The sequence below is a fragment of the Sceloporus occidentalis genome, unplaced genomic scaffold, assembly GCF_023333645.1.
Source record: "Sceloporus occidentalis isolate IW3139 unplaced genomic scaffold, rSceOcc1.0.p SCAF_41, whole genome shotgun sequence".
NCBI classification, from domain to species: Eukaryota; Metazoa; Chordata; class Lepidosauria; order Squamata; family Phrynosomatidae; genus Sceloporus; species Sceloporus occidentalis.
The window spans coordinates 2,946,017-2,970,257 of NW_028317021.1; the positions used below are offsets into that span (position 1 = coordinate 2,946,017).

Sequence of the window (24,241 nt, forward strand, 5' to 3'; positions counted from 1 at the left end):
TCCATGCCAGAATCCATCACATCGGGTGAAGGGGCTCTGTGAGGCTTTCCTTAAAAAGTATCTGTTTTTCATGCTTTTGAATGCCTTTGTGTGAAGAAAATAATCATTCCCCAGATCTAGTGAGACTTATTACATCTTCTTCTTGCAGATATTGTTTATTAGTGCCCTGCGACCCTTTGACTTGCTATTTAAAAAAGCAGAAAAGCAACATAGAACATGCGTGCCTTCAAATTGCCTGTTGATGTAGGTATAGTACACATGGGCGCTTTGTGGTGTGGCGGCGATGATTTTAGGGTTTGGGAGCGCGCAGCAACCGCATGCTCCCAAACCCTAATACATACGGATGTCGGCATCATGGCAGCTTCTCATCCATACATACCAGACGTCGCTGGCAGGAAGTGGCATCATGGCGGCGCCCCTTCCTGTTCCAGTGTCACAAAAAAGAAGCTGCCATAGGCGGCTCTTTTTTGTGGCACATCTGTGCTGCAGCATAGGGATGCTGCAGCACAGATATGGGGCAAAGATGGGCAGCACAGAGCCGTCCGTCTGTACTGCCCCATAGTGCAACCCCATGAAATTCATAGGGTTTTCTTAGGCAAGGAGTACTCAGAGGTGGTTTTACTAATTCCTTTCTCTGAAATATAGTCTACAGTACCTAGTGTTCATTGGCAGTCTCTCATCCAAGTACTAACCAGGACCAACCCAGCTTAGCATCCAAGATCAAATGTGATCTGGTGTCTTTAGGGTATTTAGGTCCTGTATAACATGAAAATGCTGTGTTATTCAAGAGAAGAATTTCCTCTGGAGCTGCTTCCTAGTTCAAGCACAGGGTTATAGCTTTTAAGCTAAAATGAATGCATTTCAACCCACATGGAAGTTTTGTGCAACTTCATTCACTCAGTTTCCAGTGATCAGCTGTTTAGTGCCATCACTTTATGCACCACCTGCATGGGAAAGGTATCATCAGCAGGCTCAGGAGAAATGCAAGGGTTTGCAGTAAAACAACAGATATTTGGGGATAAAAATAACTAACTCTAAGGGGGTTGCTAAAAATGCTTATAAGAAGGACTAAACCCACTCAGTAACCTTGGAAGACTGTTGGACTCTTGAGATTGTATCAGTTTTTCAAATATTGATTATTGCAGCCAAAAAGCAGCTCGCAGATCACAAAAATTGCAATCAAAAACAATGTATGCAGTGATATATTCAGAGGGGAGTTCAAGGTTAGAACCATTTAAACAATAAAGTGAATAACCTATAAGAGCAGGTGCTGCTCCCGAGCATAATTTGCCTCAATGCAGGGGAGAGATTGAGCAGGAGTCACTCTGCTGAATGCGCTGAAGTCCTCCATGATCTGCATGTCATTCATGGGCAATGGGTTGCTCATATATTTCTTTTCCTGTACCCTCCAGCCATTCGTAGGTAGATAAGTGGCATCATGGCTTCAGGCCCAGCAAAGCACCTCATTCTCCTGGCAGGGCCCATCCACACTGACACATGCCTTGTGCTTGTGAGCCATCATTACATCCCCCCCCCCCCCCCCAGAATACAGTATTGTACGTAGCATTGCTCCGGGGCATTGTGAGGAATGGAACTAGTGGTTTTAAGCAGTGATGCCACCAGGGGTGTGTGTGTGTGATGGAGTGCGGATGGCAATGGGTCATGCCATCAAAGGGGGGTGACAGTTGGCAGCAGCAAGGCATTTCAAGGACCCTGCCCAGAAAGAAAAGGGTGTGCATCTTCCCTTTTGTGAGATCTCTGCTCCCGGTACAGCCTCCCCCTCCTATAGAATCATAGAAAGAGTTGGAAGAGACCCCAAGGCCTTCTGTTACCCATGACTGTAGAACAATTGTCCAGTAAAACTGGGAGATGGCCAGAACCCAGTGGCATCACTAGCAGGGTGCAGGGGGTGCGGACTGCACCAGTTGGCACCATAAAGGGGGTGACACCACTGCACCTGAAATATCTACCTTTTGGTAGAAACGGGCTGTGGCATTCACTTGCTTCCCTTTAAAATATTTTAAGAGATGGTGGGAGTGAGGCGAAGCTGAGTGGGAGGAGAAAAAAAGAGGCCCCAGAATTTTTTCAAATTAAAATTTCAAATTTTAAAAAAATCCTTAAAAACATCACATTTTAACCACATCTTCATTATGTACATGTAAATACATTTCGGTTGTGCATATCATATTGTGATTTGAAAGTATTATTTTCACTTCTCATTGTTTACGTCACAACTATTAGCATGACATTCAGTGGCCTACAGAAACCACGATTTATGAGTGACGTTAGTGCAAAAAGGCGCGATGAAGGATTTTGTGTGGTATGAAAGAGGGGGAGGTCAATGAGTGGGTGACATTGTGAGTGACCGCACCGGGTGACACCAACCCTAGTGATGCCGCTGCCAGGACCATGGAGCTCAAATGGGGGGGGGGGGGAGACTCTCTTTAATGGTGGAGATTGGAAGAGGTACCTAGAATATGATTTGTATGCATGAACAGTAGCAACACAAGGGGAACATTTCCCTCTGCAGTGTGAGAAATTGCAAGTAATCAATTTGTTTTAATCACCGTGGGACACTTTATTATTTCCCCCCCCCCCCCCAAGCAGGAAGTATGTGGTCACAGGCCAGGCAACAACAACAACAACTACAAAATCCACACAAAACAAAACAATGGAAACAGCACATGGCAAGTGCTAACTGCTTGATTCAGGCATATTCAGGCAGATCAATTTGGCCGTGATGCATTTATTTACATTCTTCCCTCCCCGACCCAAGCAGGGATGGACATTGCCTTCATTAATCCACATGGAGAGAACACTGCCTCCAGTAGAACAGACATTTGTTACAATTGCAGAAATGAAACTCCACAACTGTGTGCGAGCGTGTGTGGATTTTTTAAAAAGAATTGTCAGCGGGAGATTTTCTCCACTCCAAATTCGAGATGTAATTAGCCACATGCAGCATGGCTTTTCTGCAAAGCACAGACGGGAGGAAATCTCCCGACAGCCTGAATTCAAATTATCAGCCTGGGCTAATCTACTTGTAAAATAACCAACCCCTTGAGTAAGGATGTGAAAATCTCTCCATCTCCATTTTGTTGTGCTGCTCTGGATCCCATCTGTATTTCTTTCTCATTCCTCTTTCATATCAGGCAATGGTGGTGGTGGCCGGGGTGGGGTGGGGTGGGGGGGAGGAATTTCTGTCGGAAATTCGTGTTCATTTTGGTATGTATCGGTCCTCATGTGTGCACTCTTAAAATGCTTTTGTTTTTGTGCCTGCATGTCTGTATGTATTTCCCCTGTTGATGAGAGTGTGCTGGTGTGTATTTTTCAAAGATACACATCTTGCGTTGTGCGCGTTTATTTGCGCATACAGTTGGCCCTCCATATTTATGGGCTTGACTTTTGCAGATTTGATTATCCATGGATTATTTGCTGCCACCTCCGCTGCTGCCCTGTTCCATTTTAATAGGGACCCGCAAGCCTCGCAAGACTGAGAGACTGTGAACACGTGTGAGGCTTGTAAGTCCCTATTAAAAATGGTGTAGGGCAGCAATGGAGGTGGGAACAAGCCCCGCCAGTCACTCTCTTCTGTCTTGCGAAAGAACCCTGCCACCTTGAAGGCATCCATGATGGGTTGAATCGGCGGATTTTACTTTTTGTGTGTGTTAAATATGTTTCAGAGGGGGTAGAGTCATTTGCTTTCCCACTTTCGCAGGGGTCCTGCACTCCTAACCCCCGTTAATGTGGAGGACTGACTGTATTTAAAAGGGGAGGAAATCCCTTGCTTTCTTCCCAAAGAGGAAGAACTAAAAGACATGCACTCACTTTTGTGGCCAGTCTCACGGACCACAAATTGCATAAATTGGTTTTTTAAAAATTGGTTAATGGGATTCCCCCCCTTACCTATCCTTTAGTGCCAGATCTTGTGCTTAAATGCATATGCACCTAAATGATGAACAACACAGCTAGACTCAGCTGTTTGAGATGATATAGCTTTGTGTTCGTAGTCTCTGTGCAGTACTATTTATAGCTCCAATTAACTCCTCATCTTTGCAATACGTTGTTTGACACATCTGTTACGGAGCCCACACAGATACTCAGCTGTGTGCGTTCTCTCCTATGGTTTTATTCAGGACTTAATTACAGTCAGGGGGCTTGCGCCGTCTTGTGGTTTTCCCAATCCTCAGGGATCAGTCCAGGGATCTGAGAACCAAAAGCCAGGAATAGCATCGCTGTAGTTTTCCAAGGTGGCAACTGGGCGTTTATGGCAGTGCTCAAACTGGTCACCTCTGCAGTGAATTCAGTATTGCTCCTTCAAACAGCTTTAAATGATGTAGCCATGGAACTGGCTCAGAAATTAAATGAGGCCAGGGAATGACTGGGTAGGGTACAAGGGCAAGAGCTGCATCACAATGTTAAGAGTACATTTGTATGCAACGGTTACGGTTCAATCCCTGATGTATCCAGTTAGAATCATAGAATCATAGAGTTGGAAGAGACTCTGAATGGCATCCAGTCCAAGCCCTTGCCATGCAGGAACTCTCAATCAAAGCATTCCCGAAAGATGGCCATCCAGCCTCTGTTTAAAGACTGCTAAGGAAAGAGACTCCACTACACTCTGAGGGAGTTTGTTCCACTGTGGAACAGCCCTTACTGTCAGGAGGTTCCTCCTCATGTTGAGCTGGAATCTCTTTTCCTGCAGCTTGCACCCATTGCTCTGGGTTCTAGTCTCTGGAGCAGCAGAAAACAAGCTTGCTTCCTCCTCAGTATGACTTCCTTTCAAATATTTAAACAGGGCTATCATATCACCTCTTAACCTTCTCTTCTCCAGGCTAAACACCCCCAGCTCCCTAAGGTGTTCCTCATAGGGCATAGGGCCAGAACCTTCACCATTTTAGTCACCCTCCTTTGGACACGCTCCAGTTTCTCAATGTCCTTTTTGAATTGTGGTGCCCAGAACTGGACACAATATTCCAGGTGGGGCCTGACCAAAGCAGAATAGAGTGGCACTATTACTTCCCTATTACTTCCTGCCAGTAAGGGCTATTCGACAGTGGAAGACACTCCCTCGGAGTGTAGTGGAGTCTCCTTCCTTGGAGGTCTTTAAGTAGAGGCTGGATGGCCATCTGTCAGGGATGCTTTGATTGAGATTTCCTGCATGGCAGGGGGTTGGACTGGATGGCCCTTGCGGTCTCTTCCAACTCTACGATTCTATGATTCTAATCTTGTGTGAGTTGTCATGGGTCCCAGTACTGGAGGAAGGCAAGATATAAATCAAAACAAATAAATAATAAGATCACATAACAAATTCTCTTGTAATGGGGTCATGACTTTGAAAAGGAGAGACTATTCCCCCAGTGACCAGATAGCACCACCCAAATTGGCGTGCTATCTTTCAAATTGAAAGATAGCATATTTTCTAAAATGAATTTCCATAATTGCTAAAGAGGTTTTTTACGCCTTTGATACTTCTAATTTTTGTCTTATAAGTAATTTGTACCACAGTTTTCAGACTCTTTGGAAGAGCGGTCTTCAACTGTCCAAGTATGTTTGTCTGTATCTTGAGACCTCAAACCATGAGAAAGTTCTGCCCTTAGCCAAGTACCATGTTGATACTTGACATTCTGTTCTCATGGGTTAAAAGTGTGTCATCATTCAGAAATATAATTCTCCTTCCCCTTTTTTGTAGCACATCCAGACAAAGAGGGAGCACTGTGTAATGCACAAGCTTGTAAACTTAATTTGGATAGTCTGCTAATAAAGGCCTGATTTTATTGACCCTAAAAATAATACTCTGAGATTAATTTATCAGCCCTTCTTTCAATGGAGTGGCATAAGTATGATTATTCATTTCCAAATTAATTTCGATTCATTAAGGAAAACAGAGAGAGAGAGAGAAAATGAGTCCGTGGAACAAAGAAGGAAAGTGTGCAATTTACAAGGGAAGAGCAGGCCACTGAATGGTAATAATAATAATGATGATGAACAAACACTACTGAATAAGCTTGATTACTTTTTTTTTTGAAAACGAGAATTACAAAATTAGAGAACAAAAGCGTTTCAGCAGATGGAGAATGCATTTAATCTTTAGCAAAGCACTTGATGCATTGTCTTGAGTCTCATTTCCAAAATAAAAAATAATAATTACATTTGGATTAGACAAGAGCACCATTGCCCTGACTGTGAGAGAGCTGGCCGAGGGATGACAAAGCAAAGGATATTGGCACATCGACAGCACTGAGCTCGCGGAGAGAGAACTCACAGGGAGGCTCGCCTTGATTTATATTTATTCCACGGGGATTTTGGTAGAGATAAGCAAGTGGTTGGTATTTGGGCGGTTTAGCAAACTACTATATCTTTTGGGGGGGGGGGGACGATTGTCATTGAATGGCAAGATGTTGTAAAGAACAGTGACTCCCAAAAGAATACCAATGGTTATAAAATTGTTATAAAGGAGAGCCGGAGGAAGGCAAGGCAGGGGGTGAAATCCAGCACAGCAAAATGCATTTTTAATGTCGATCAGAAATATCCCTGAATGTTGACATTTGTCAGAGAGGAGAGTATTGCAGATGACCGATGCTGATGTTCAAAGCATGTTTTGCAGGGTTTATCTAGAAGTTAGTAGCAAAAGCAGCAGTGATGGAGGAAGATACTGGGCAAAGGTTTTTTTACTGATCCGCCACCCCATTTTTTAAAGCCATTCTTAAATAGGAGACTGAGAATGCATCTAGCAATAGCATTTACATTTTGATATCGTTTCATAGTGAATTCAACACTCTCTAATGTACAGTCTGTAAGCCAATTGCCGCCAACAGGCTGGGGACTCATTTTACCAACCTATGAAAAGATGGAAGGCTGAGTCAACCTTGGAGCCCTCTGGGATCAAACTCACAATGCTGTGGTTGCAGTACTGGCGCCACCAGGACTCTTCTACATTGTAGAAATAATGCAGTTTGACACCACTTGCGTCCAGAGCAAATGGGCCAGGATAGCACAGATTACTCCTGTGTATCCTGGCCTGGGTCCCAACCAGGATCAGTCCCTGGGCTGCTGTGAGGATGGGCAGGTGTTTATATGCCACTGCACCATGGACCCACTACTACCGCATGCCCCTTGCCTCCCTCCACCATTGCCACCAGTGAGGGGATCTTCTTAGTAGCAGCTATGGCAGAGGGAAGTAAGAGGTACAAAGGGCCATCTAGTCTGCTGAGGTTGGCTGTGGCATTTCTATAAAACTCTGCGGCAAATGGTAGGTCATTTTGACCCATGCTAAGACCTCATTGTCCCAGGATCAGGCTGATATGATATGAGGGATGTCATATTGAGGAGGGAGCTAGCTTGTTTTCTGCTGCTCCAGAGACTAGGACCTGGAGCAATGGATGCAAGCTCCAGGAAAAGAGATTCCAGCTCAACATTAGGAAGAACCTCCTGACAGTAAGGGCTGTTCCACAGTGGAACAAACTCCCTCAGAATGTAGTGGAGTCTCTTTCCTTAGCAGTCTTTAAACAGAGGCTGGATGGCCATCTGTCAGGGATGCTTTGACTGAGAGTTCCTGCATGGCAGAATGGGGATGGACTGGATGGCCCTTCCAACTCTATGATTCTATGACCCTGAGAACCATTATTATCAAATAGTGGTACTAAAATAATGTGAGTGAGTGAATAAAACTAATTTTGTATGAGTTCAAGGAGTGACTCAGTTTTATCTTTGTATGTATCTTGATATTATGTATTTTATTGTTGATATGGTCAGTCGACTAATCAATAAACTGGTTGTTGTTGTTGAGTGAATAAAACAGGGTTGGCTGGTTTAAACCTTGGTTAAAACCAAATGACTTTTTAAAAAAAACACTCCTTTTTTTTTAAAAAAAATGTTATTTATATATATATATATATATATATATATATATATATATTAAATAGTTGAATGGTTATGACTTTCTTACCAAAACAAAAATACGTGTCTGAATTTGAACAATTGAACTTCCACAGTTTATTGGCAGTTGTTCATTGTTAGGTCAGTCTCCAGTGTCTGTTGCGTCTCTTGAATCCCTTTGTTTTATAGCGCAAGAAAAGCCATCCCGAAACAAAGCCTTCCAGTAACAGGAGTTCTCAACCAAAACAACTCGCACTTTTAAAAAGAACAATTATTATTTTAGCTAGTGGCCATAACATCTGCACTGCCTTTTGCTACTGAATTTTCTGATTGAGTCCTTTGTTGCTGCTGTTGTTGTTGAGTGCCTTCAAGAATAAATACGGTAATAATAATAATAATAATAATAATAATAAGTCGTTTCCTCCTTATGGCAACCCTAAGGCAAACCTATCACGGGGTTTTCTTGGCAAGTTTCTTCAGAGGTGGCTTGCCACTGCCATCCACAGGCTGAGAGAGTATGACTTGTCCAAGCTCATCTAGTGGGTTTACATGGCTGAGCCAGGATTCAAACCCAGGCCTCCAGGCATAATCCAACGCTCACCATGCTGGCTATACTCCTATAGTCCTAATAGGTTACCAACAGGGACGTAGCTAGGATTTTAGGAAGGGGAGGGGTCCAGTCTAAGTGCCACCATTATAATGGGGCTTGGGTGCAGTGGCGCAGCAGCACACACCATTCATTTTTCTAATGGAAGGGGGGGTCCGGACCCCAAGAACCCCCCCCTTGGCTATGTCCCTGTTACCAACTTGTCAATATAATTCCCAAACTTTTTACTGAAAGATGTAAATCATATCGAAACCTAATAACTTTGGATTGCTAATGTCAGAAAGCATTAAAACATGGTTGATCAAACTTTCTAAAATATTAATGTAAATAAAATAAAATAATGTTTCACAGTATTAATAATAAGCAGGATTCGTATTTTTTTCATTAAAATGTTAATGCAAAAATCTGGTTTAAATAAAAAAACCTAGTTTAAACCAAAAAAGCCCCACAGTTTTTTTGTTTCTGAAAAAAACACCCCCTTTTTCCAATGAATGTTTTAATGGGAAAAAAAAGGAAGGAAGGATTAAACAAATGCACTAGCACTTATAGAAAGTATATGGCTATTGGGACTTGAACTTGCAAAGGGTACTGCATGCAGAGGAACAGTGTGTCTCTCTAAAGCGCTGCAGTTTCCGGCTAAAGGAAAACAAATGATGGGTGAGGAGCCAGACCACTGAGGAAATATCTTGCCAAAGAAGAGGCTAGAAGCGAATGAAAGCTTTGAAAGAAAGCTTGCTCTCTAGGTCTGAGGAACAAGAAAGCATAGCTGCTTGTCCTAGATTTGCCTCTGCCTTGCCTCTGTTTTCTTTGCCTCTCCCTTCCTCTGATTTGGCAGGAGCCTAGAAAACTCTGTGATAAGCTTGCTTTAGGGTCGCCATAAGTCCAGAATGACTTGAAGGAACACAACAACAGCAAACATATGACAATGCCGTGGCACAGAATAAACCTCAGGGGTTCTCCTGCACAATGGGAACTTTGGGGAACTTTGAGACCAAGGAGTTTATCACACAGAGGCAAACTGCTTTTACAGAAATGGGATTTAAAAAGTCTGGAAAAAACCCGCAAAAGCAGGTTGTTATTCAGATGTGTTTGTGTAAAGGAGAAATAACGTGACATTAACCTGAATGGAAAGTCACCAAAACCCACTCTTTTTTACTTTCAGAAGTTCCCGAAGGTAAAAAGGAGCGGTTTTTGGTGACTTTCCGTTTGGGTTATTGTTGCATTATTTCACACTGAAGAAATAATCCAGGTTGGCACTGCTTTAACTGCCATAGCTCAGTGTGATGGAATTCTGGGAACTGTAGTTCGGCAAAACGTTTAACTTTCTCTGCCAGAGAGCCCTGGTGCCAAAACAAAGTGCCCAGAATTCCATCACACTGAGCTATGGCAGTTAAAGTGGTGTCAGACTGGATTGTTTCTGCAGTGCGGATGCAGCCTAACTGAACAAAATATACTGTAGCATAAGCTGTCATCTAGGAGACTGAGGGCTGTACAAATGAGCCAAAAGGCCCGTGTTCCCCCTGGCCTGGTGTCGTCCTGTGCAGGCAACATAGGCCAAGATTGGCCAGACCGGGACATTGACCTGGCAGTTCCAGCCCAATCCGTGCCGAAACAGTCCTTAATGCAGTTTTTAAAAACTGATTTTGCAACTCAATGGCTGGCAGACCACATGGCCATGTGCCCCCTTACCTGCTGCCGCTGCCACATCTCCTGTGAAGACGCTAGTCATGGCCTGTGACATTGGAAGGGGGCTCCTGGCCACATTGGTGAAGCCAGATGCACTGTTTTTTCCCCTACAGGCCGTGGTATCCTGCCCATGCATATAGTCCCCACGTGTCTATGAAACAACCTCTTTCTTTCAGTTAGTCTCAAAGCTGCTACAAGATCCCTTTGCAGATTGATATTCCAGACTAACATTGCTATGGCTCTGAATTCTGGGGAACTATGACACCTTTCTTGCAGTTGAGCTACCGAGATCGATATGGTTTTTACAGAGCTGTATGACACAGGAATTTAGTGGTTATCCAACAGGCTTTCTTTTCTTTCCAGATGCTGCTGCTCTGCTGATGCAGACAAGTATCTCTGAAACTCACCTTATGTTTAACCCAGGAAGAACTGAACTGTGTTGGGGATGAGTAGGATGTATTGGGGGCTGCCTACACAAACGCATGCACATGCTGGTTGCATTTTAAAAGGTTGTGGTGCTGCTTGGTGAAGAAAAACACTTGTATGTGCTGATTGGAGGGGGTGGGAGGTTTTGGACGACTTCTCATTCACAATTCCCCAAACCTGCACAAAGGCTGCAAAAGAATATATGTGAAACATCTGTCTTATGAGAAGCTAGGTTGTCAGCTCTGTTTGAGGAAATTCCTGGAATTCAAACTGAGACGAAATTTCTACATGTAGGTTTAATTTAAAATAAGTTCGTTCACCTTTTTAATTTGACTTTTAACTGTGTAAACACAAATTTAGATACCCAGACTTTTAGAGGCCAGTGAGCAGCACACTACATTTTATTTACAAGCTGATTATCCAGAGATAAAAAATCCAAAATACAGTCCTCCCTCTGAATTTGGTGGGGATACATTCCGGACTCCTCTCCCCATTAATTTGGAAATTTGCAGATATTCAAACCCCATAGGCTTGAATGGCTGTTCTCTCACCATTAACTTTAATGGAGGCCACCCCTCCGCAAATAACCAAAACCACAGATCTCAAGTCCATCAAAATGGAGGGGCGTACTCCAAAATTGGCCACATGGGTGGTTAAGATAGTGACACCTTTACTTTCTGATGGTTCAGTCTACATACACTTTGTTTCAGGCACAAAATGATTAAAAATATCATATAAAATTACCCTCGGGTCATGGGTATAAGGGGTCTACGAAACATACAAGAATTTTGTGTTTACACTTGGGGTCCCATCTCCAATTATGTACATGCAAATATCCCCAACTCTGAAAAAAGCCAAGAAAAGAAAAGCCTTTAAAACAAAGAGAGCATATGCACACACAAATGCGTAGATACATACACGTATCCAGAGCAAACCATAGCGTACATAACAGAGCTTAAATCCTGATCATTTCCAGCCAAACCTGGAGGACTGGCAACTTCACCTCATTTACTGTGTGATATTGAAAAATGTCTTGTTAGTTTCATGCCCAGAGTGAAGGTCCTGATACAACTGGCTGCAGAGGTGGGAAAAAGTTTTGTCCCTTTCCCATTGCTCTTTGCAGCCTTTGTGCTTTGATTAAATGATTCTCCCCGGATATTGTAAACTACACTACAAGTACCAGCACTATTGGGCATGCACCAGCCATCTGCCACAATGCTTCTAATTTGGGTATCTGCTAGGGAGTTGGTGAGGAATATAAACAGAAATTATGTGGGGAAACATAATCCAGTTTGTCTGGGTTCTGTCCAGTCAAATTCACCAAGAGTCCTTGCAAGGGTTTCGGAGACCAGGGATGCTGCAGAGTAGACTCGGGAGGTAGAAAGGTGAGCTGTTATGGACACTCCTGGAACCTCTTTGATCCAGAGGACGGATGTCAATTTTAGAGCAGTCCATGGAGCAGGGCCACATTCCAGTCGTGGACAGCCTCAAAGGAAGATTAATACACCAAAACATGCCAGCAGTTTTTCAGTTGGAAGCTGTTATTGCTAGCAGCAAAGTTTTGTTCTGATGTGCCCACAAGTCATTTCCGACTTACAACAACTCTATCCTGGGGATTCTCTAGTCATGATTTGTTCAGAGGAGGTTTGCCACTGCCTTCCTCTGAGGCTGAGAGCATGTGATTTGCCCAAGGTCACCCAGTGGGTTTCATGGCTGGGTTGAGAATTGAACCCTGGTCTCCAGAGTAGTAGTGCAACACCAAAACCACACAAAGTCTTAGGATTGTGATGGCAAACCTATGGCATGTGTGCCAGAGATGGCACACGATGCCATTTGGCACAGCACCTGGTGGAAGGTGGAACAGGTGTGTGCTCCTGTTCCACCTCCTCCCAGACCTATACTGGCGTCCTGTTGCCTCTCCAGAGGCTGGGAAAGGCGCGGGGGGGAGAAGTCCTGCCCCAGAAACCCCTCCCCTGGAGGGCGGAAGTCCCACTCCGGAAGTCCTGCCCCCGCACCAGGTAACATCTGGTGCCAGAAAAACATTAATTGGAGCACTTGGCCCCGAAAAGGTTTGCCATCACTGTTTTAGGATAAGCCATTTCAGCCTTTTAGAACTGATGGCGGCAGTGGCGTTTCTAGTATATTTGACACCCAGTGTGTATCATTTTTTTAAATACTACTCCTTCTTTCTTCAACAGTCTTTTCTGGGTCTGGTGGAGCTGCTGGCTGGGTGGCAAAGGAAGGAGACATACTTTCCCAGCTGGCCCACAGTGCCACCAGATCTGAAAGGCAGCCTCTTTCCACCAGCATACCGGATGACGCCCCCCCTCTGAGGTGTCACCTGGTGTGGTCCACACTTCCTTCACCCCTCTAGTGATGCCCCTGGGTGCTGGGAGCAAACAAAAGTTAGGAATCAGTACATAGAGAGATCTTGTAGCACATAGTTTTTTGTGGGTTTTTCAAGCTATGTGGCCATGTTTTAAAAGAGTTTATTCCTGGTGTTTTGCCAGCTTCTGTGGCTGGCATCTTCAGAGAATGCTTTCTCTGAAGATACCAGCCACAGATGCTGATGAAACATCGGGAATAAACTTTTCTAGAACATGGCCACGTAGCCCAAAAAACGTACAAAAAACTATGGATGCTGGCCATGAAAACCTTAGACTTCCCATCTTGTAGCACCTTTGAGACTAACTGACAGAAAGAAATGAACTTTCGTAGACTTCAATGTATGCATTTGATGGGTATCTGTTAGGAAACCACTATAAATGGTGTCATGGAGAAGGGAGTGTGGCTAGCCAGAATACTCCAAATGAGAAGATGAGAATATTTGGGTCCTCCCCCCCCACCCCAATTTAGTCCCAGGATCTGGTACGGAGGTTTACCACCCCTAGACCTAGAGAAAGAAACTTCTTGGGGAAGCTGACTATGTTGGCATCTATCAGCATCTCAACTGCTGATGGCATTTTGGTTAGCCCTAGATGTCTTCTGAGGTACCTTAGTGGGTTTGAGCACATGAGCATATGTGTGGTTTTTCATACTTTGTTTTATATGGAAAACGGGAGCTAGTGAAGACTCAGTTTGCCTTTGTCCAGAAAATCCTGGGTGTGTATGCTGTAACCTGACTTGAGACGCACTGCAGAAATAATCCAGTTTGAGACCGCTTTAACTGCCCTGGCTCTGTGCTAGGGAATTCTGGGAACTGTAGTTTTGTGAGTCGACAGTGGAACACACTCCCTCGGAGTGTGGTGGGGCCTCCCTCCTTGGAGATCTTTAAACAGAGGCTGGATGGCCATCTGTCGGGGATGCTTTGATGGAGAGTTCCTGCATGGCAGAATGGGGTTGGACTGGATGGCCCTTGCGGTTTCTTCCAACTCTATGATTCTATGATTCATTAACCTTCTCTGTCAGAGAGCACTTGTGCTTCAAGGAACTAGTTACCAGAATTTCCTAGCATGGACCCGGGGCATTTAAAAGTGGTCTCAAACTGGATTGTTTCTGAAGTGTGTTTTGGCCCAAAGAGTGCTGAAACTATCTTTTTTTTTTTTTGGTGGGGGGGGATCCCTGTAGACGTTTGAAGTGTGCAGGCTGGAAATGCAAACAGCTCAGTAGAAGGTTTGGCGCATCTCCGAAGTACACTGGTTTGTATAAGAGATGTAACACTTCCTTGAATTATCACACTTCTCTTTCATCTCTCTTTAAGGGAGGCTTATTAAGGAAATCATTAATCTAAAATCACAATGGGATATCCAGTTTTCAGCACTGGGGATATTAAATTCCAGCTGACTCAATCACCACGAACTCTGCGGAGGCTGCCTAATTTCTAAAACCAGCAGTTATCATCTTGAATTGAAATGTTATTCTTTATTTCTCTTTTCATTTTTTTCTTCTGCCGAGGCATAGCTGGCGTTGACCTTCCCATGCTGCTGAAGTTTTAAATAACTCTAGTGTTCCTTCCTAAAAGGAGGGTGTCTAGTTAGAGATTATTTCTTTTTCCCCCCATTGAGGGCATTTCCTCTGCGCTCATTCCTTTTTTTACTGCCTTCTTTGTTTGGCAGATTTCTTTTGTTTGTGTGGAACAAACTCTCCCATCAACTGTCCCCCACTTTTTTGCATGTCTTGTAGACCAGTACACTATGCTTGTCTGCCTGTGCCTATATGCCTCCCATTTTGGGAGAAAGGCCAGATTTAAATCCCATTAATAAAATTTTAAAAAGTATATGAAATGTGCTGTCTCTGTGTGGAGTGTGGAATTGTTGATGATGGGCCAAAGTGGAGGTCAGGCAACTGGGTGGAAGACTCATCCCTGCACTAGAAAAGTGTTAGCTCGGGATGTATAATTCATTGTTGTGTACCTTGAAGTCATTTCTGACATATGATAGGGTCATTTCTGTGATATGACCCTATCACAGGATTTTCTTGGCAAGATTTGCTCAGGGGAGTTTGCCATTGCCATCCTCTGGGACTGAGAGAGCATGCTTTTTAACATCTAAGTCGCCTCGCTTGTCACTGACAAAAAGGTGGGATATAAATAAAAGTTTTATTTTATTTTATTTTTTATGCCTTGGCTAAGATCACCCAGTAGGCTTCTGTGGCTGAGCAGGGATTTGAACCATGGTCTCTCAGTGTCATAATGTACAGTCTCCTTCCTTGGAGGTCTTTAAGCAGAGGCTAGATTGCCATCTGCTGGGGATGCTTTGATATGGATTTCCTGCATGGCAGGGGTTGGACTGGATGGCCCGTGCGGTCTCTTCCAACTCTATGATTCTATGATTATTAATTGGATTTACATACCGCTTTTCTTCCAAAATAGATAGTACTGTGTAATAACAGTAAACTCAGTGCCCCTGTGTTGGCAAGACTGGAACAGGACTATGAAATGTCAAGGGCGGGCATGTGTTGCCATGTTCAGAACCTTGCAGTTGGCAGAAGCACCCTCAAAAAGGTAAAACCGAAAAGCCAACACAAGCCTCTGTTCCAGGTGGTCTAAGTATATATTCAGTGGCATCCAGGAATGATAGGCGGAGAAAGCGGAATAGCTTCCTTGAGTTGTAATATTAAAGTTGCAAGTTTGTTGTTCAGGGGGCCTGATTCCAGCCCGCCATGGGCTGGGTGTTTTTAGGGTAAGGTCTCAGCTATTTTTAAAAAAAATATTTTTTATTCATTTTTTTCTACATACTAAAATACATAATACTATATGTCTTCACTTTGTGTTGCTCTTGACCAGTCAAATCAACCCCACCCAGGCAGAGGGAGCTTAGGTCCCCATTTAGCTCTTCTACAGTGTTGCCAACAAGCCTCGAAGATATTTCCCGGCATGTTTTACCAAAATCCACGGAAACCCCCCCCCCCCCCCATATTACACGGAATATTCAGTCAAAATCCCCAGAAAGTTCCCGTAATGTTAATATGGCGGATCTTTTGCAAATAAACGTAAACATAATAGAATAAAAAATAATTGTAACTTATTTCAACTCTCAAAATTACCCTTGAACCAAACAAAGAATCTTTCGGTCCTTCTAATACTTTTAAGATCTTTATTTTGACACGAAGGAGGTCCAAGAAGCTTTGTGCCAAATAGAAACGTGTTAGGCTGCAACCGCACTGCAGAAATAATCCAGTTTGACATCCCTTTAACTGCTGTGGCTCAGTACTAGGGAATCCTGAGAATTGTAGTTTTGTGAGACATTTAACCTTCTCTCTCAGCAAATTCTGGTGTGATTTCATAGCACTGGGCCATGGCAGTTAAAACGGTATGAAACTGGATGAAGATGCAGCCTGAGTTGGGTCCAAGACACACTGCAGAAATAATCCAGTTCAAGACCACTTTAGCTGCCCTGGCTCAGTGCTAGGGAACCCTGGGAATTGTAGGCGGGTTACAGACCGCCATTAAAGTACGCACAGAGCGCGTACTAGGGTTAGGAAGGGGCGGTGCTTCTGCACTCCCCTAACCCTAGTACGCACTCTGCGCGCACAAAATGGCGGCGGCCGTTCCACACGGCCGCCGCCATGATGGCGTCACGAACGCACCGCCTCCAAACGAGGCGGCGCGGACGTGACACCATCGCTCCGTGTGAGGGCGCTTAACGCGCCCTTTCCGCAGAGCAGGAAGGAGCTCCGAAACGGGAGCTCCTTCCTGGTTTGCGTCGCTGGGCGCAGCCTTCAGACGGCTGCGCCCATCTACGCAAGGGAGAAAGGGGCCAAGCGGCCCCTTTCTCCTCCTCCCCACCGCCGTGGGGTGTCCTTGGGGCTTGAAGCCCCAAGGATACCCCTTTCCAAGCTGCGGGGAAGCGGCCTTTTGCCGCTTCCCCGCGGCCCAGAAAGAGGCGGATCGAGGCCTCAGAGGCTGCCGTTCTGGCCACTGAGGCCCCGATACATGGGGGAAAGGCATGCCTACAGGCCGCCCCAAAGGGGCGGTCTACAACGTGCCGTAGTTTTGTGAGAAAGAGCTCTGGTGCCACAATAAACTACAATTCCCATCAGGGACATAGCTAGGATTTTAGGAAGTGGGGGTCCAGACTAAGTGCCACCATTATAATAGGGCTTGGATGCGGCCGCGCAGCAGCACACACCATTCATTTTTCTAATGGAAGGGGGGGTCTGGACCCCAAGAAGCCCCCCCCCCCGCCCCCGGCTACGTCCCTGTTCCCATGCATCTGAGGAAGTACGCTTAAGTCTAGGAAAGCTCATGCTGCCAACTTTTCTTTCAGCGAGTCTCAAAGGTGCTACAAGAGCTATCTCTCTATCATCATCACCATTATTATTATCGTTATTAAATCCAAATGCAGCTGAAGTAGTGGACTGAAACTGGCAACACTAATATACTGTAGACTCATTCTCTGGGGCTGTGATCTGGAAGCATGGAGGCAATTCCCTTGTCAAACCAGGGAATCCTGGGAATTGTAGTTTGTTGTGACATGTATGTGTGTGTATGTATATGTATGTGTATGTATATATATATGTGTGTGTATATATATATATATATATATATGTTTGTGTGTGTAAATATATATGTATATATTGTGTGTGTGTGTGTGTGTGTGTGTGTGTGTGTATATACCTTGAAGTATGAAGAATAGCCAAGGCAATCCGACAAGAAAGAGGGGACGGCAGGCAGGCAATTGGGAAGCCAGCCACAGGCACAGCAAGCCAAGCCAAGCCAAGCCTCCCTCCCTCCTCCTCGCAGCAACAGGCTGCAACCCAGAGCCACAACACAAGCGAGCCAAGCAGCAGCAGCAGGTGCCTCCCTGGCCTCCGCCCTGGCTGAGCTTTTCCTGAGGGAGGGGGCAACCGGCTGAGCTTTTCCTGAGGGCAGGGTCGACCAGTCTCCTCTCTCCGATTGGCTGAAAACTGTTTGTGTGACTCCAAATGATTGGTTGCTCTGTAGCCTCGCTCTCAGAGTCAGGGCCACTGTTGCCAACTCCGGGAGTTTCTCCCGGAAATTGGGATTTTTCAGGGCTGGGGCTGAAATGTGCAAAAGTCCCTGAATCTTCACAGAATAGAGCCAGACACAGAAATCACACAGAAAGCACTCAAAAATCCCGATTTCCGTGTAAAAGTCACAAAATTGGCAACAGTGCTCTTCTATCTTCTTGATCTTCTATTGCCATCCCTACAAAGCAGCCTCTGCTGCTGCTCTGAAAACAGTCTGAACTTGTGTGAGGCAATGTCCCATACCCTATGAGGAATGGCTTAGCAGCTGAGTATGTTTAGAGTAGAGAAGCTTGAGGGGTGACATGATAGCCCTGCTTAAACGTTTGAAGGGGTGTCATCTTGAGAATGGAGCAAGCTTGTTTTCTGCTGCTCCAGAGATCAGGACATGGAGCAATGGATGCAAACTACAGAGAAAGAGATTCCACCTCAACATTAGGAAGACCTTCCTGATGCTAAGAGGTGTTCGACAGTGGACTAGGCTGCCTTGGAGAGTGGCGGAGTCTCCTTCTTCGGAGGTTTTCCAACAGAGGCTGGATGGCCATCTGTTGGGAGTGCTTTGAGTGTGTCTTCCTACCTGGCAGGGGGTTGGCCCTTAAGGTTTCTTCTGACTCTGTGATTCTATAGGTTTCTTGAAATGAAGAGTTTGTTCTTAATAATAATAATAATTTGTTTTATTTATATACCGCTATTCCAAAGATCATAGCGGTGAACAGCAAGCAAGCTAATTAGCAAGTAAGCTAATTTGTCCCCAACAGTCTGGGTACTCATTTTAGCGACCTCGGAAGGATGCAAGCCTGAGTCGAGCTTGAGCCCTTTGCTGGTCTTGAACTCGCAACCTTGTGGTTTCGAGTGAATGGCTGCAGTACAGGCATTTAACCACTGTGCCACCAGGGCTCCTTGTTCTTGGTATAGAAGGGGAGTGGAAACAGATAAAGAGAACAGAGGAGGGCTTTTTGAAAGACTTGAGTTCATTTTCAAATCATTTTGGGTTATGTGAATGCTGACTCGTGGGTTTCTTGGAAATCAAAAATCCCTTTGGGATTTGCTTTGGATTGTGATCAATGTCTGTGTAATAGGAAAGAAAAGCATTTGCTCTGTATGGAAGACAACCTCGATCCTCCTCCTTTTTTGTCCTTTTCTTTTTGAGGCTGTGTCTACATTGCAGAACTAAAGAATTTGGCACTGCTTTAACTAGCATGGCAGGTGGTTGGACTGGATGGCCCTTGTGGTCTCTTCCAACTCTATGATTCTATGCTCAATGCTACGGAATGCTGGGAGTTGTACTTTTGTGAGTCTTTGAGCCTTCTCTGTCAGAGAACTTTGGTATCGCAGCACACTACAAATCCCAGGATTCCTCAGGATGGAGCCATGGCCGTGAAAGCAGTGTCAAACTGCATTAATTCTGCAGCTCGGAGGCAGCCCAAGGTTACAAAGGTGGGATGCAAACATAGCTAACAACAGTGACGATAACGTTTCAGTTTTGCATTGTTATGTACTGATATGCTGGAGAACAGAATTGGATTGGCGAGATGTTTTTCATTTGGATTTCCTTAGTATGTTTCTAGTCATCTTTCTTTAAAGCAAATGCTTTTGTAGAGCAGGCAGGATGCTTCCAGTCATTAACAACCTAAAAAAACTAACTTCTCTTTTCTTTTTCTCCCTCTTCTTTTGTTGCAGTTGATTCAGCTTGAGGCTGTTTCTGGCCCTCAGTTTTAATATGTGATGCCCCAGCATCGTTAACATACAGACCTTCCTAATCTTAGGTGTGTATTGCCTGGTTTTCAATGCACGCTTTCCAAAATTGCATGAGGGAATCGCATGCCTTTGAATGCTGTTTTGAGGATTGTGCCATCTTCAAAGGGAAATAAAGCATTGGTTTTACCCGACCTATTCCATGAACTGACAGTTCGATTCAAACACGATGCTGCCTTAGTCCTTCATCTTTAAGACTAGATAGGTACATGGCATCGCAGCGGTACGCACTGCAGACTGTTGGGGTTCCACATTTTCTTGTTTTTCAGCACAGAATTCATGTTTCAACTCAAAGTTCAGATTTGTGATACTAGTTTGCTTTTCACAGTATGTTTCTAGCTCTCATTATTGGCAAAAAAAAAAATGCTTACGTAAAAGCTGCTTTTAGGGACTCCCCAGAAGGTTGAAGGACAGGAGTAAAACGGCAGATCTCACTCATACTCAGGCTTTTGGCATTTTAAATTAAATGTTCTATAGAGCAGCATATTTAAAAAAAAATATGCATAATTTTCCCAGTGTTTCCTGCCCTTTTTTCAATATTGAGACTCAAGGAGGCTTACTAATGGAAAGGAAATGCAGATTAAAATACATAGGAAAAATCAGTAAATATATACACATGTTATATCTACAGTGTAATTTCAACAGGATGTAGAATTAAAAGTATTTCAAAAACCATTCCAAAATCAATTTCGTATTATCTACACATGGTGGTAAAATTTGCAGATGGAAGCCTAGCTTAACTACTGTACATGAATTGATATTATTAGTAGATAATACATTGAAGCTTTTGTCAGCCATTGTTTTGCAGAAAGAAACAGGGGACCAACTTTGGCCCCAACTCCAATACTGCCCTCCAGCACTCATCTTTCCTTTTCCCCACATACCACACATACTCGACTATAAGTCAATCTCATGTATAAGTCGAGGGCAAATTTGGGGGCCAAAATTATGGATTTTGCTATGACCTGTGGCTAAATCGAGGGTAAAATTTAGAGACATAGCAAAGGATCTAAAGAATGAAGCAAAGCAAAACAATGTCAAAATTCCAGGACACATAACTCTCTGTGCTTACTCTTAAGGCTGGATGAATGAGAGACTAAAGGGGATCAGTACTTCCAGGACAGATTATACTCTTGCTTTTCACCAGGGGATAGTTCCTTGTTTTAAATAAGAGTTAAGATACAGTACTTACATTGACCTGTGGATAAGTCAACTCAGATTTTTTGGGTCAATTTTTGACCTAACTTTCTAGACTTAAACATGAGTATATACAGTAAATGAATTATAACCATTATCATTCATTCCCTGCCCTTCCTCTGAAGGCACAATACATTTTAACCCTTCAAGATACTGGGGGCGGGGGAGTGATTGGTTGCTCCAAAGTCACCCTGAAACCTTTATGGCAGAGTGGAGATTCGAACCAAGATCTCACCAGCATTAGGCCAACACTCTGTCTACATATGAATGCTGTTTGTTCACGGGGGGGATATCCTAGCAGGTGTGGGTCAAGGCAGCTTTCTACCTCCTGATGCTTGTACCACTTCAGATGCATAGGATGGGCTGCCCCTCAAAACAGAAAACTAGGATGTCTTTTGTCCCAGATCTCGGCTAGCTGGATCTGGAGCTCAAGTAGGAGCTTCTGGGCAAGGGTTCAGGGTCTGACAAGGCTCAACAATGAGGAAGTTCCATTTCTAGGAAGGCACAGCAGAGTTCATGTTCTAGGTAACACCTTGGATAGCTCTTTGTGGAGCACAATCCAGAGGTTTGCATAAGCAGCCTTAGGGGCCCAAACAGACAGGCCAAAATAAAGCTGCTTTGGGTCACTTTGGAGGTATGCTGTTTAAATGATGCATGCGTTCTAAGATTAGGAAGCTGTCCTTAGGATTGGAGTGTGGCTTTGGTGCAGTTTCTGGCCTCTTAGGACACATGCATCATTTAAACAGCATACCTCCAAAGTGACCCGAAGCAGCTTTATTTTGGCCTTGTCTGTTCAGGCCCTAAATGCTGTTGCAGTAACAAAGAACCACAGATCAAGACTTAAATAAGAACCACAGACCAAGACTTAAATACTGGCGACATGTCAGGAATAAACTCTTATAGAACATGACCACATAGCCTGAAAAACCCACAAAAAACTATGGATGCCGGCCATGAAAGCCTTCAGCTTCACACTTAAATAAGACTCCCACTCAGTCTAGCGTGGGGTTTAGTATTATCCTCACAGAAAGATGGGCAGCCTCTTCCAGTTGAAAAGGCCTTGCCAGCTTTTGCAGCTTTTGGTTCTGATGGCCTGGGGATATTTTAGCTCTGCTAGAGCTTCCAAATCAAAATCTTGTAGCTCGGAGGGTGACTCTTTGTTCTTGGCATGGATAGTAGTGGTGGTGGTGGTGGTGGAAAAACAGGGTTCTGCTGCAGAGGCCTTCATTGTTTGAGGACATTTCCATTTCCCACGTTGACATTTCCTCCTGATTTGTTCCTGACTGCATCCTCCAACCACGGAATCATGACAGTTTATTTTAAAAAATCATTCTAGTTTGTTAAAGCAAAGCTAGTCTGGAACCCTTCTATATGACATGTTAGCTGTTCATGTGTTGTATCTGGGGGATTCTTTTGTATGACAGGTCAGACCACCAGGCAGAATGCAACAGTCTCGGTTGTCCAACTCTAGCGAATGCTGGATGTGATTGTCCCACTTCTCACTCGTGGGACTCTTTTGGAGGATTACAACCAGTGTTTGAAAATGTTCCTTTTGGAACTCAGTCCCCAGAATTCCCAAACCACTGTCTGTGGGATGCTGGAAGTTATTATCCAAAGAGGTAACCTTTCCAAGCTCTGGTTGCAAAGCAGGCAAGCTGTGGGAAATTGAACAAGGGATACTTATAAAAATGAGCATTCCTTTTGGAAAGTTGAGCAGGTTACAATATATTCAGGGGTAGACATGCTGGCCATATAGCAAAGTACAACAGCATCCAAAATCCACAAAACTTCCTTTTGGCCAGCCAAACTGCACAAAGTACATGATGCAAACTTTCAAAGCTCTACTGGCTTCTTCATCAGGCAAAGGTATTAAGAATCATACAGGAGAAAAAAAGAAAAAAAGAAATGATGATGTTAGTCCCAGGCCTGCATTTTGTCAAAACGTTGTTGGAGTGTTGCTCTGTGGAGGGGTATCTGTGCAAGCAGATCTCTCCTCCTTTCTGGCCATGTGGCACTGGGAACAAAGCATCCCAGAGTCCAGGAGATAAAATTTGAATGCCATTAGCAATACAAAAAGATGCTTCCTCTGAGATCCAAGATGTCTCCCTCCCTTGTGAGGTGGCAACCCCTTTTGTTAGGCAGAGAACAATGACACTTTCAAGAGAATCCTCCATGCTTTTGCATTAGGAAAATTTTAGGTGCTGTTTGGGTAAAACATGCCAAATGTAGTCCTAATTTTTTTTTTTTTACCTTCGTTGGAGGTAGAAACCTCAAATAGTCAAGTTCCTTCATTGGCTCCCTCTTTAGGATTCCCCTGTAGTGGCTAAAATGCTGTATCTTCACATCCAGGAAACATACTGAGGGGTATGTTGTTGGCCATATAACAAAGTATAACAACATCCAAACTTTTGTGCATTTTGGCTGGCTGAATAAAGGTTACAAACAGGCTATGAAAGTGGTCAGCCTAAGATTAAAGCCTAACATCTTTCCCCCCACTGCCATATTCCTTTGCCAGCCCAGCAACTTTCCTGGGCTGACACAGAAAACAGCAGATGTGCTCCCGGTTGAAGGGTCCATTCTTCCTGGGGAAGAGCCCTGGATTCTAATTCCCAAATACCTGCCAAGCAAGTGGCATGATTCATGTCAGTTTCCATCAGAGAGAAGACGCACTAATATTTAGAAACACTTGAGCACCTACCGGCTTTTCCACCATCACTTCTTCTTCCTGATAAACTTTTGAGTTTATCAGACTAGGGAAACTGGAAATATAATCCAATGGGAAGTCAGTCCGAACACAATCATGGGGTTTAACATTATTGCGTGATAGGCTACCACACGCAATTTCGGGCAATGGCAAGCTATTTTTGGGCAATGGGAAGTCAGTGTGAATGCAATTCGAATTCACGTAAATTCGCTGAGCTAGTGAATTCACGTGAATGCGTTCTGGCTCCACTTTCTTTTCATTCGAAATTAAGAGAAATTCCTCCCATGTGATGAACTCCTTTGTGGTCCCTCTCAAGGATGAGTGGGGAAACAAAGCAGTCTAAGGCACTAGGTGCTTTTGATCCCTATATGCATTTTGAAAGCATTTGCACAAAGATGTTGTCAAAATATCAAGCCACTTTGGGGGTGCAGTTAGAAATGCCTGCATGGCTGATGAAAAGTGTCTCTGTGCAGCACATAGTGACACACTCCCACCCCTCACTTCTTAGCAAAACCCAACATTTTTGCGACTAAGAAATAAACCCAGCCATCCTGGAATGG

At 44.2% G+C, this 24,241-nt stretch overlaps 1 protein-coding gene across 9 annotated transcripts in view; it reads left to right on the plus strand.

Annotated features, from left to right (window-relative positions):
- ARVCF (ARVCF delta catenin family member) overlaps positions 1–24,241 on the plus strand; it is a 602,431-nt gene that overhangs the window by 242,256 nt on the left and 335,934 nt on the right. For all 9 annotated transcript variants that reach the window (XM_089490084.1, XM_089490092.1, XM_089490085.1 and 6 more), the window contains exon 4: positions 19,706–19,791. The gene's annotated coding sequence lies outside the window, so the exon portion shown is untranslated. The remainder of the gene's footprint in view (positions 1–19,705; positions 19,792–24,241) is intronic.